Raw genomic sequence first — 12,346 nt, 5'->3', positions numbered from 1 at the left:
GAGGGGCTAAAACTCCAGAAGAGAGCTGTGAACTCTGTCTGAGAGAGAAGCAAGGAAAGGGTTGCTGAACAGGCTCAGGACGGTATAAAGAAGCTGGGGGACTTCTAGGAGGGAGATGAGAGACAAAAGGAACAAGGTCACAGAGACCAAGGAGGGCTTAAGGAAACCAGCCTAGGGGAAGGAGAGGAAACTCATAACCTATAGGTCCAAGATGGCCCAAGAAGAGATAGGGCAGGTAGCTCCAAGGGGAGGCAAATAAGCCCAGCAGGGTGTAAAGAAAACTATGAGACGTAGCAGACAGTTCCTGGGGCCTGTGTGTTGGGACTCAGTCTGGTGTTTGTGTTGGGGGTTGGTCTGATGCGGCTATGTTTTCAAATGCTAAATACTGGCCCCCAAGATCTGGTTGCAGTGACCTTCAATGGGTACTAAATGTTTGTTATGCCATTTAAGGAAGCTATTTATTTTACTCTCCTTTTCTCTATCCTTCTTTCTTTCTTATGTAAGAGGAGAGGGGTTGAAAAGAAAAGAAGGTGGAAGATAGGAATATTATAAGGTCATTAGGAGAAAGAAGTAGAATCTATCTACTCTTTTCTTTCTTTTCTTCGAGACAGGGTTTCTCTGTGTAGCCCTGGTTGTCCTGGAACTCACTCTGTAGACCAGGCTGGCCTCGAACTCAGAGATCCGCCTGCCTCTGCCTCCCAAGTGCTGGATTAAAGGTGTGCGCCACCACTGCCCGGCTTTAAAAAATGTGTATACCAGGCTGGCCTCAAACTCTTGATTCTCCTGCCTCTTCTGTGATTGGTTAAGTAAAAGAAGCCAACAGCCAATTACTGGGGAAAAATAGAGGTAGGCGGGGCTTTGGTTGGATCAGGAGCATGTGGCCATGGCCCAGAGAAGTGAATCCTGTGAACAGACTGATGGAGCAGGGACACCTGGGCAAGACTCAAATAGCAAGTAACTTGGGGAGTACAGCTAGGAAATAGCCAGTCTAGCATAGAAAAATGGATTAGGGATAATTGCTCAGTATTTTTGCTAAAGCTCATTAAATAAATAGGACTATGTCACACACACACACACACACACACACACACACACACACACACACACACACACACACACGGCGTGTAACTTCCAAGAAGGAGCAGGGAGAACAAAGGAAGCAGAGGAAAATTAAGTGTCATCAAGACAAAAAATTTTACTCTAGGACATCCTCAAATGAATTGAGAGACTTGTCATAGAGAAATGTTTCACATCTCCAAGGAGAGGCGTCCATCCCTTTCCAAGTGATAAGGGGCCAAGAAGGGTGAAAGGGACTTTCTAGAACACTGGTATGGCTTTGTCTTAATAATAGAAAAACCACACAGCTCTAAGGTGACACTTATACAGTAGAGGAGAAGAAGAGAGAGCAGCTGAAGAGGTGGACAGGGGTTGGGGGGAGGCTTTTGGGAAAAAGGAGGGGGTACCTGTAGTACAGAGATACCCACATGGCCGTAGCAGGCAGAAAGGTGAGTTGCACCCAGGAAGGGCATAAGCTCTAGGAGCCAGAGTATGAGAGCCCAGGAGGTATAACAGGCTGCAGGGGTCAGAAAGAGAAGCAACTGAAGAGGTAGACTCTAGAATTTGTAGTCAAATTTGGCATGTGGCAGAAGCCAGAAGAAACAAATGATCCACACATCCCTTAGGAGAGTCCTATCAGCAGCTTGGTTCAGAGAGGCCAAGCTCCTTGGAAGGGAGCTCTATATGCGACTACCGGATTTCATTCAGCACCAGGTGAATGAGGAAGTGCGGACATGATGGCTCCTAGGTGTGTTGAGAGGTTTGGTGAGGATATGAAGGAGAAAAGAAGCAGAGGCATCTACAAGGGTCCAGAATGAACGTGTCTAGCAGACCGAACCAGGCCATGGGGTGATGGGGGGGGGGGCAGCAAGAGAGGAAGAGAAGAGAGCAACTGGGAACCAAGAGACCAAGAAAGCATATAGCCAAAATGGCTGGTTTTTTTAAGAGACAGAGAAGCTGAAGGGAGGTTCAGAGGCTGGAGAGGTTGAAGGCATGGGGCAGGGTATGCCAGATAGAATGACTTTGTAACAGGCAGGAGCTGAGGAGGAATTGAGGGGGACTTGCACCTAGAGTCCACTTTGATATGTTAAACAGTCACCCCAGCCATTCCTTTCTTTGAGACTCCACAACCACCTGCCCCCTTCTGCCCTTATTTTATTACAGTGAAGCAAAGCTGATGAATAGGGACGATCAAGAATGATTTCTCCATTTTCTTCCTACCTAATGATATGAAAATCCCACAGGGATACCAGGTAGTTCTTTCTAGAAGTTTGCTTGTGGAGAATAGAAAAAAGTCGAGGTAGTTCCCGAAAGGATCAGGGCAGATACTCTATTTTTGCAATGTACAAATATTGACCAACTGTCTAACTTTTGGCATCTGTTTTCTGCAGTGAGTAAAAATAGCCTCTAATTGTGGCATTTCTCTGATTATGAATGACCTTGGCATCTTTTCATGGGTAGGGAAGTTTCTCTTTAGAATCTAGCTTTTTTCTAGCAGATTACTGAACTTTTTAGTATAATTCCGGGGATTCTGTGGAGTAGGCCAAATACCCCTTCATGGGGAATATGAGCTGCACAAGTTCACTGTTGTTCTTTTTTTTTTTTTTTTTAAAGATTTATTTATTTATTTATTTCATGTCTGTGAGTACATTGTTGCTGTCTTCAGACACACCAGAAGAGGACATCAGACCCCATTACAGATGGTTGTGAGCCACCATGTGAGTGCTGGGAATTGAACTCAGGACCTCTGGAAGAGCAGACAGTGCTCTAAACTTCTGAGCCATCTCTCCAGCCCATGTTGTTCTTTTGACTCCAGCTGTTGCTAGTCAGTTGGCTACAGGTTCGGCTCTACCTGAATCTCAGCAGCTTTTCCTTTCTCTTAGGTTTTATAGCAGCCAGTGGTAGCAGGAAGCACACAGAAGCAAAGACACCCAACCCAAGAGCCTCTCTCTACTTTACGATCTCTCTTTTCTTTTTCTTTTGAGACAGCATCTCAAGTATCCCAGGCTGGCCTCACACTCTCTGTGTAGCTGAGAATAAACCTGAACTTCTGGTCCTCTTGCCCTACCTTCCAAGTGCTGGGATTACAGGTTTGAGCTATTATTCAGGTTTCTATAGTATGGGGAATTGAATCCAGAGTCTCATGCATGCTAGGCAAGCACTGTACCAACTGAGCTACAAACAAAGCCCTCTGTCTCAATTTTTTTGTGCAAAAGAGATGTAAGAAACTGAGTTTGAAGACAGATGTATCTGCTAGAGGTCTTGTGAGAGCTACATTGTTGCTGTGGTATGAGTGTTTGTGTCCCTTCAAAACTCCTCATATGAGGTAAATTTGCATAATACCATTGAAAGGGTAAGGGAACCTAATTAGTGGATTGTTTGTCCTAGATTCAGCCTCAACTACATACTAAGTTCAAGCACCAGTCAAAAGCAAGAAAGCAGTGGGCTCTTTGGGCAGCTTGGGATTGGCGTCTTTGCTTGCTTGAATATGAAATGGCAACCTTTGCTGGTGGTGTTATTTTGGAAGGTTCTGGAAACTTTAGGATTGGGGACTAGTTGAAGGAAGCTGGTCGTTCAGACTGGACCTTTGGAGGTTCATACTTGGTTTTTGGTGTCTTCCTTTCTACTTTTGGTTCTGGAGAAGGTGTAGCCTCTGGAACCCAGAGCGGCCAATGTCTTTTGCTTGCAGCAGCTAGTTTATGATACTTTGTATCTGGAATAGACTGAGACTCGGGCTAAACCAGGGAGATTTTCCTGCCCTCTCCCCCAACACTGGGCCTCATTTAAAGGACACTAATCCCATCTCTCAGTGGAGATGCCAGGCTAATGGCTCTTTACTTTAATAAGTTCTTTCAATGTTGTTTCTCAACAAAGTCACCAGGGCTTGGAAAGGGAGTTTGACAGTACAGTTCTGGCCAGAGTTGGAACATGTATGCCACATAGACCCAGAGCTTCACATCAGATTCTAGCCAGTTCAAAAGTGATGACCCAGAATAAGTTAGCACCTTAACATGCCTTCTAGACTCTGCCCAACAGTTACCCAGCAACAGCCAGGTAAACCTTGCTTACTCTAAAAAGGACTGTTTGGTCTCTCCCTTGCCCTCTCTCTCTGACTCTCTTCTCTCTCTGACCCTGTTCTCCCTCTCTCCCTTCCCCTCACCCCCTCTCCACATTCCCATTCCCAGACAGCCTCTTCCCTTCTTTTATTCTCTTTTTCTCTTTCTCTGTCCTTCTCTATCCTCTCTCTTTCTCTGCCTCCACCCCCTTTACAACTCCCCTTCCCTACCCCTAAATAAACTCTATTTTATATTAGACCCGTCATATGGTTGGTACCTGGGGTGTAGGGTGGGGATACCTCAGCATGGGCCTGCTGAGGCACCCCCACCCCCATCACCACATCATACTGCCGTACAAAACATATCATTTGTTTTACAAAACATATTAGAATAAGTCCTAGATCTCTTTCCAAAATAGTTTTTTTTTTGGGGGGGAGTGGGGTGACTAAAGTAGAAATATTTGGTTACTTTGGAGACTCAATTGTGCCATGTGATATTTTTTAAAAATTGTCTTATGAGATGATGCTTTGCTGAAGCAGACAAGAGGAGGGAGGGAGTTTTAGTGAGAACAGACATGAGGCGTTTTTCTGGAAGCTGCCTGGAAAGGGGGCCTGTGATGTTTTGCTAGAGCAGATGCTTGAGAGGACATGTGGTGTTTGGAAAGGGCATAAGGATAACCCAACAGAGAGTGGATGACGCCGTGGCACTAACCTGCCTTGCCTTCTTTTCTAATCATTATTTGTCCTGATTTTGTAGAAAGAAACCCATCAAAGAACTTCTCGTGATATTCTGGTGGCTTCTGGCCACTTCCGAGGTTGCAGTTTCTTCTGGGTGGACTGCAGTTGCTGATTCGTGAATGGTGTTTGCTCTTGGATTGAGCTACTGCTGCTGATTCACGTAAACTGAACTGCCGATAACCTGACAATGCAGATTGGAATGGTCCCAAGAAACTCTTTCTAAATAAGCCCACATGCCATATTAACCTTTCATTTCCACTGCCTATGCTGGGTGGTGGGCTAGAAGGGAGGTTAAAGCATTTAAGAATCCTTATAAAAATCTAAGCCTACAGAGGACAAAAGAACAAACTTCCCTTTAGACTTAATCCTAAGAGGTTCTCAGTCCTGAGTAGCAAGGGTCTGTCACTAGGAGACAAAACTTGTTCAAGAGCAAAGCAAAGGCTAAGAGATAGACCAAGTCCCCAAGACACGATAGGAGCCTTGGGTCCAACCATGCCTGAAAGCCACAAACGAACAACTAGCCTTTCGATCTATGTGAGTCAGAGCACAGCTCTGATTGAGGCCAATCTGAATTGCTCTTTTTTTTTTTTTTTTAATCACATAAACTTTCAACCAATTCCATGAGAAACACTGGGATGCAGGCTGCTGGACTGGGATTTAAAACAGTCACAACCCAGTGTCAGCTCCATTGCAGTGCCCTAACTAGCAAGAGCCTGAATCCAAAGTGTCCTGGGATGATTTACACACACAAAGTGCATCCTGATGCGTTCTGACTTGTCTCTGGGGATTGATTTCCCAGACTGTTGAGTTTAGCCTAAAGTGCACCTCTCTGCCCACGCTGCTGGAGCTGTGCATTCGGCACTGAAGCATATGCCATCTCCTCTGTTGCTGTCCTGAGCTGGTCTTTCAGTCTTGGCAAATGGACTGCTCTTGGGCTTTTCTGATATGAACTCCTCCAAGCCAGGGCTGGCTCTTATTGATTTACTCTCCCACACAGCTCTTAACAGAGGTCTCAGAATATAGACTGAATTTCTAGAGGCATTGGGGGTTAGGAGACCTCTGACCTTGAGTCCTAACTTTGCTATTTTCTAGCCAGATGGCCTTTGGCTACTTAGGACAGCCTATCCTGAGCCTGAGGAGAATTATTAAGGAGACTGACGTGATCTAGTCCTTTCCGTACTACAACAACAACAACAAAAAAGGATGTGAACTAGGCCTTTTATTTTTAATCTATTTATTTATTTTGCTCTTCTGGGGACCAAATCCAGAATTTTGTGCTAGGCAACAACTCTACCATTGTTGCTATGTTCCTTGTCCTCCCTCCCCACCTGGGGCCTCTTTTAAAGCACACTAATCCTATTCCATTCATGAGGGGAAAGCCTTCATGGTAAAATCAGCCCCCATAGGTCCCCTGTCTAAACTGTTACCATCACCTAAGTGATTTGATTTCAACCTATGAACTTGGGAATGGCATATAATCAGGCCACAAACGACAATAGTTTATCTACTCCTCCCTTGTTTATTTTGTTTGTTTGAGACAGTGTCTCACTGTGTCGCCCAGGCTGTCCTGGAGTACACTGTGTAGACCAGACTGGCCTTAGCTCACACTCCTCCTGACTCTGCCTCCCAAGCGCTGGGATCACAAGTGTGCATTGCTGTACCCACTCATGATTGTCTATGCTATGTGTACTTGGTAGTACCTGAGCGTATAGCCATGAGGTTCTCCTGGATGCAACGTTTTCTGGAGGGACTAGATAGTTGACTTAGTGGTTAAGAGCACCTGCTGTTCTTGTAAAGGATTTGTTCACAGCACCTTCATGGTAGCTCACAACTGTCTATAATTCCAGTTTCAAGACATCTGATGCCCTCTTCTGGTCTCAAATGGCACCAGGTACACACATGATGCACATATATAAATTCAGGAAAATTTTATAAAAATAATCGTAAATAACCATTTTTAAAACACATACTGGTTGAGTTATGGAATACATCGTTAATCCCAGAACTTGGGAGGCAGAGGCAGAGGGATCTCTGAGTTCAAGGGCAGTTTGGTCTACAGAGTGAGTTCCAGGACAGCCAAGGCCTCACAGAGAAACCCTGTCTCAAAAAAAACAAAACCAAAACCAACCAACCAACCAAACAAACAAAGAAATCCTGTCTTAAAAAGCAAAACAACAACAAAGAGGCATACTGGTTGCAAGCAATAGTGGGAATAGTGGAACATAAGCGGACAACGTGACCATTCCACGGTATGGTTAAGGGGAAGGTTTTCTGAAGGAGAAAACAGGCAAAGGCATCTGAAAGAGTAAGGGATTGAACCTGGACTTGAGAAGTAGGGGGAGAGGGAGAGAGAGAGAGAGGAGAGAGGAGAGAGGAGAGAGAGAGAGAACAGGGTTATAAGGAGAATGAGTAGTTGGGGAGGGAAGCCCATGATGAGCTGGGTGAGTTTAGGGTAGGGGAGAAGGTGAGAAGAGCTAGGATCCCAGCATGGACTTTGAAAGGTGTAACAGGGTATTGTCACACTAAAGGATCCTGGAGACCAGCATGTGCTTTTGTATGCTAATAGGCATCACGTATAGCCGGCTGTCCCTGGTGCCAGTGAAAAGGGAAATGCTCCTTTTGGTTAGAGGGGAACTTGCTTGAGTGCTGAGATTAAAGATGTGTGCTACCAAGCCTCGGCTGATTTTTCTTTTGTTTTGTTTTAATGTGAGTGCAAAACTTGTGTTCTCTTGTCTGCACAGCAAGTGAGCCACTGAGCCAGCTCTCCAGCACCTAGACTACATTTCATGGCCTTCTATGCAATTGGGTGGGACTGTAAGACTAAGTTTGGACCTATGGAATTTGGGCAAGAGTCAGGTCTATTTATTTTAGACTTCCCTCCTAAACCACCTTCAAGAGAGCCACTGTAGACTCTAAGGACATGTAGAGATCTTGATCTCAAAGATGGAAAGAGCCCCGGGCCATGAATGACAAGGTGCAGTCCCACTTCTGACCCAGTCCCTCTAGGACTTGAACTCCGAAGGCATTTTATCTATGCTTGTCTCTGGGAGCTTCAGGCTCTTTGTCATAGCAGCACAGCCTACCCTGTTAACCAGTGCTGACTTCAGTGAACGTGGATTTCTAGGAAGGAAATGGGCTGCTCATGGGTTCAACGACAGGCTCAGTAATGAGCATCTGTAGAGACCAGGAGGGGTGAAGGATGGGCTTGTCACAAAGAGGGGTGCTGCTTCAGGAACTACAGTCCAACCGTTTTTTTATGTCTTAGTCCTAATGTTAAAATTCCTGGAAGAAAGATCAAGCGGATCAAATGCTCTTCTCTTTGCCTAGAAGATAACGGATGCTTGCTTGTTTGTTTCAAGGTTTTTGTTTGATTTAGGGCTTGTTTGTTTTTATCTTTTTTGTTTGTTTCGTTTTTGTTTTGTTTTTCGAGACAGGGTTTCTCTGTATAACCCTGGCTGTCCTGGAACTCACTTTGTAGACCAGGTTGGCCTCGAACTCAGAAATCCGCCTGCCTCTGCCTCCCGAGTGCTGGGATTAAAGGCGTGCGCCACCACACCTGGCTGGCTTGTTTGTTTTTAAAAGGATAGTGTTGCTGAGTGACTTGGGTTGGCCTTGAACTTAAAGTGAGATGTTTCTGAGCTTTGCCTGGTCATGACATACTTACTGGTCAAAAGGCATAGACAGGGGCTGGTGAGATGGCTCAGCAGGTAAGAGCACCCGACTATTCTTCCAAAGGTCCTGAGTTCAAATCCCAGCAACCACATGGTGGCTCACAACCATCCGTAACAAGATCTGGCGCCCTCTTCTGGAGTGTCTGAAGACAACTACAGTATACTTCCATATAATAAATAAATCTTAAAAAAAAAAAAGGCATAGACAGAAGTTGGTGGTGAACCCCTTTAATCCAAGAACTTGAGAGACAGAGGAAGGTACATCTCTTTGAGCTGGAGGCCAGCCTGGTCAACTTAGTTAGTTCTAGGGCAGTCAGCCAGTACCATGTAGAGAGAAAGACCCTTACTCAAAGGTGGGAAGCACCATCAACAGATGTGCTTGGCTCCCACCGGCCATGTATCTTAGGTTGTCCTCAGGTTGTCTCCCAGGGCTGGAATTTTAGGTGTGAGCCTGAAATGCCTGGTTAGGACCTTTGATCTCAATTCCTGATAATTGTGTTTAAATAGGGGAGGAATTTTTCAAGAGGAAATAAAGGAGAGGTAGACACAGGGCAGGGATCTGAAGTAAGCCCATTGCTTTCCTGCTCCACCCCAGTCACATGTTCCCCCAGCTTGTGTCCCAGTAGAAGGGGGGCATTCACAGTGAATATATATAGAAAAGCAAGACCCTCTGGACCAACAGAGGGGATGGGAAGGGAAGAACATAAATGAAGCCACAACCTACATGCAAATGTCTCTCTTGGTCCTCACTGAACGCACAGGGATGGAACACTTAAATTGTAGTGTTATGTAAGAACAGAAACAGGGAGGTGAAATCAACATGGCTTGCAGGTGTATTATTTATACCTGAATTTTTGCTGTAAAATAAAATATTCAGGCTAGGTGGAGCACAGCTGCAGTGAAGGAATGTGAACTGGGAGACAACCTAGGCTACATAAAAAATAAAGAAAAAATAAAGATGGAAAATTTGAGTAAGTTGGCTGGGTCTAAAATTAAGACCAAAAAATCAATAGCTTCTCCACTTATACCAACACGGTCCTCTTAAAGGGCATAAAGCGGTGACCACACTCACTGTAGTCACAGAGATGACAGAGAGCCTAAGAATAGACTTAATACAAGATGCACAAAACCCTTGCAAAGGAAACTCCCAAATGCTCCAGAGGAGACTGGAGATGGGAGTCTCCCTCTGTAGCCCAGGCTGCCTTGGAACTCAGACCTGAGATGGGAGTCTCCCTCTGTAGCCCAGGCTGCCCTGGAACTCATGGCATTCTCCTGCTTTAGCCTCTCAAGAGCTGGGATTGCAGGTGTGACCTCTTGACTTAATTTTTAAATTATTATCTATTTGTTTGTTTATTTGTTTTTTCTAGACAGAGTTTCTCTCTGTAACAGCCCTGGCTGCCCTGCAACTTGTTTTGTAGATCAGGCTGGCCTCAAACAGAGATCTGATTGGCTCTGCCTCCTGAGAGCTGGGATTAAGGTATGAGGCAGTCTCCTATAGCCACTCCTGGCCTTGAACCTCATCTTCCTGCCTCTACCTCCTGAGTGCTGGGATTACATCACAAGCTGGGCCACCATGCCCATAGTGATTGTTGATTTGTTTTTGAAAGAGAAAAATCAGCATTGTTGCAGTTCAGAACAACTCCCCATCTATTAAGGATTCTTCCAGAGGCTTGGCCCCACTGAGACCTCCTGAACCCATAGTTCATTGACTTTCATTCTGCTTTTGGCCACCTATTAAGGATGGTAGATGGTAAACACTCCCTTAGCCTGGTAGTGGTGCTTTTAATCCCAGTACTTGGGAGGCAGAGGCAGGTGGATTTCTTTTCTTTTTTTTTTTTCTTTTTTTTTGGCAGGTGGATTTCTGAGTTCAAGGCCAGCCTGGTCTACAGAGAGAGTTCTAGGATAGTGCTTGTGGAGGTCAGAGGACAACTTCAATATCATTCCTTAGGAGTCATCTTATCTTATTTTCTGTGACAGGGCCTCTCTCTAAGGTCCAAGGTTTGCCCATCAGGTGAGGATGACTGGCTGGTGAAGCCCAGGGAATCTCATTGTCTGGTCCTTAGGACTGGGATTACAGGTATCTGTCACCATGCATGGCTTTTATAGAAATGCTGGTGCTCAAACTCAGGCCTTTGCACTTTACAGGCAGAGGTCTCCCATGCCCCATGAATAGGATTCTATTGATGGTGCATGGCTGTAACTCTTGGTCATAGGAAATAAAGGCAAGGGTTCAATGCTGGGGCTGGGGAGGCAGTCTGTGGGAAGAGCACTTGTTGCTTATAGAGGAACCAGGTTCAATTCCTAACACCTACATGGTGGCTCACAACCATCCTTAACTCCTGTTCCAGGAGAGCTGATGACCTCCTCTGACCTGCACAGGCCCCAGGCACACACATAATGCACATAGCATATACACAGGTAAAACACACATAAAACAAAACAAATATGTTTAATTAAAATAATAATGGTAATAATAATAATACAGTTCAAAGCCACCCTGAGTTACAGAGTGAGTTTGAGGCCATTCTGAGTTATATGAGAATCTGTCTCAAAACAAAAGAGTAACTTTCAGAAGGCAATAATGCTCTCGTGTGCCTCTACGTATCAGGTAAGTAAGGTTTTGGGTAGTGATAACCTTGAAGTTTGGAATGCTACAGGATCCACAAAGGTCAAGCCATAGGTGGAGTACCTGCTTAGTATTACAAGGCCCTGGGTGCAGTCTCCAGACCTTAAAAGCAGAAACACAAGACCCCAAACCAAGCCACAGGTGGGCTTTGTCTGTAGCAGGAAGCAGCCAGTACTCTGGTCCCTTCCTTTGTGTCATTGTTCCTCAGCTGACTGGCACTTGGGGCTTGCCATGTGATTCTCCTCTTGTCATCACTCCTGCTGGGACATGGTGCTGCCTCCTGTTATCCTGGTGACTAAATTTGGCCAGCTCTGGGCACATCTTTTGTTCCATGCATCAGGGTCTGGCACCTGGCCTGGCCTCTTGCTGGGAACTAAATCACCTTAGGATGCCCCTGGTTTGGTTTGGCTTCTGGAGTCTCAAAACAACAGTTGGATTCATATGTCATGCTGTATACCAAAATAGAAGCCAAGCAAATCAATGATTTACCCTGCCCCCTTTTAAAGCTATACAAGTATTTAAAAAGTAATGGGCATGTTAGAGCACACCTTTAATCCTAGCACTCAGGAAGCAGAGGCAGGTGGATCTCTGTGAATTTGAAGTAGGTGTGACCTACATAGTGAGTTCCAGGACAGTCAAGGATGTGTGGAGTGACTCTGTCTCAAAATAACAACAATAACAACAACGATGATAGATAATAGAGTATGATATTGCAGGCCTAAAATTCAGAGATGGAGGCAAGAGAATGATTAAGAATTCAAGGCCAGCCTGAGTCACACGGTGAGTTTGAGGCCAGCTTGAGCTACATCATTCACACCCTGCCTGAAAATCAAAACCAAACAAGGGCTGATTAGGTAGCTCCACCAGAAAGTAGCAAGGGCATGGCCTTGAGTTAGACCCTGCCACCTGAACAAAATCATAGGCAAATTTCTTTATCATTTTGTCTTAAGAGCTGCCTTTTAAAATATTACTCAAAGAGTCCAGAAGCCTCCACAGACTGATTAACTCAACTAAAAAAACAAAAAAATCATGGAGGCTAGAGAGTTGGCTCAGCGGTTAAAAGCACTGACTGCTTTTCCAGAGGTCCTGAGTTCAATTCCCAGCAACCACATGGTAGCTCACAACCTTCTGTAATGGGATCTGATGCCCTCTTCTGGTGTGTCTGAAGACATTGACAGTAAACTCACATACATTAAAAAA

Source organism: Mus pahari, chromosome 1, assembly GCF_900095145.1.
Source record: "Mus pahari chromosome 1, PAHARI_EIJ_v1.1, whole genome shotgun sequence".
Lineage (NCBI taxonomy): Eukaryota > Metazoa > Chordata > Mammalia > Rodentia > Muridae > Mus > Mus pahari.
This window is presented reverse-complemented; position numbering follows the sequence as displayed.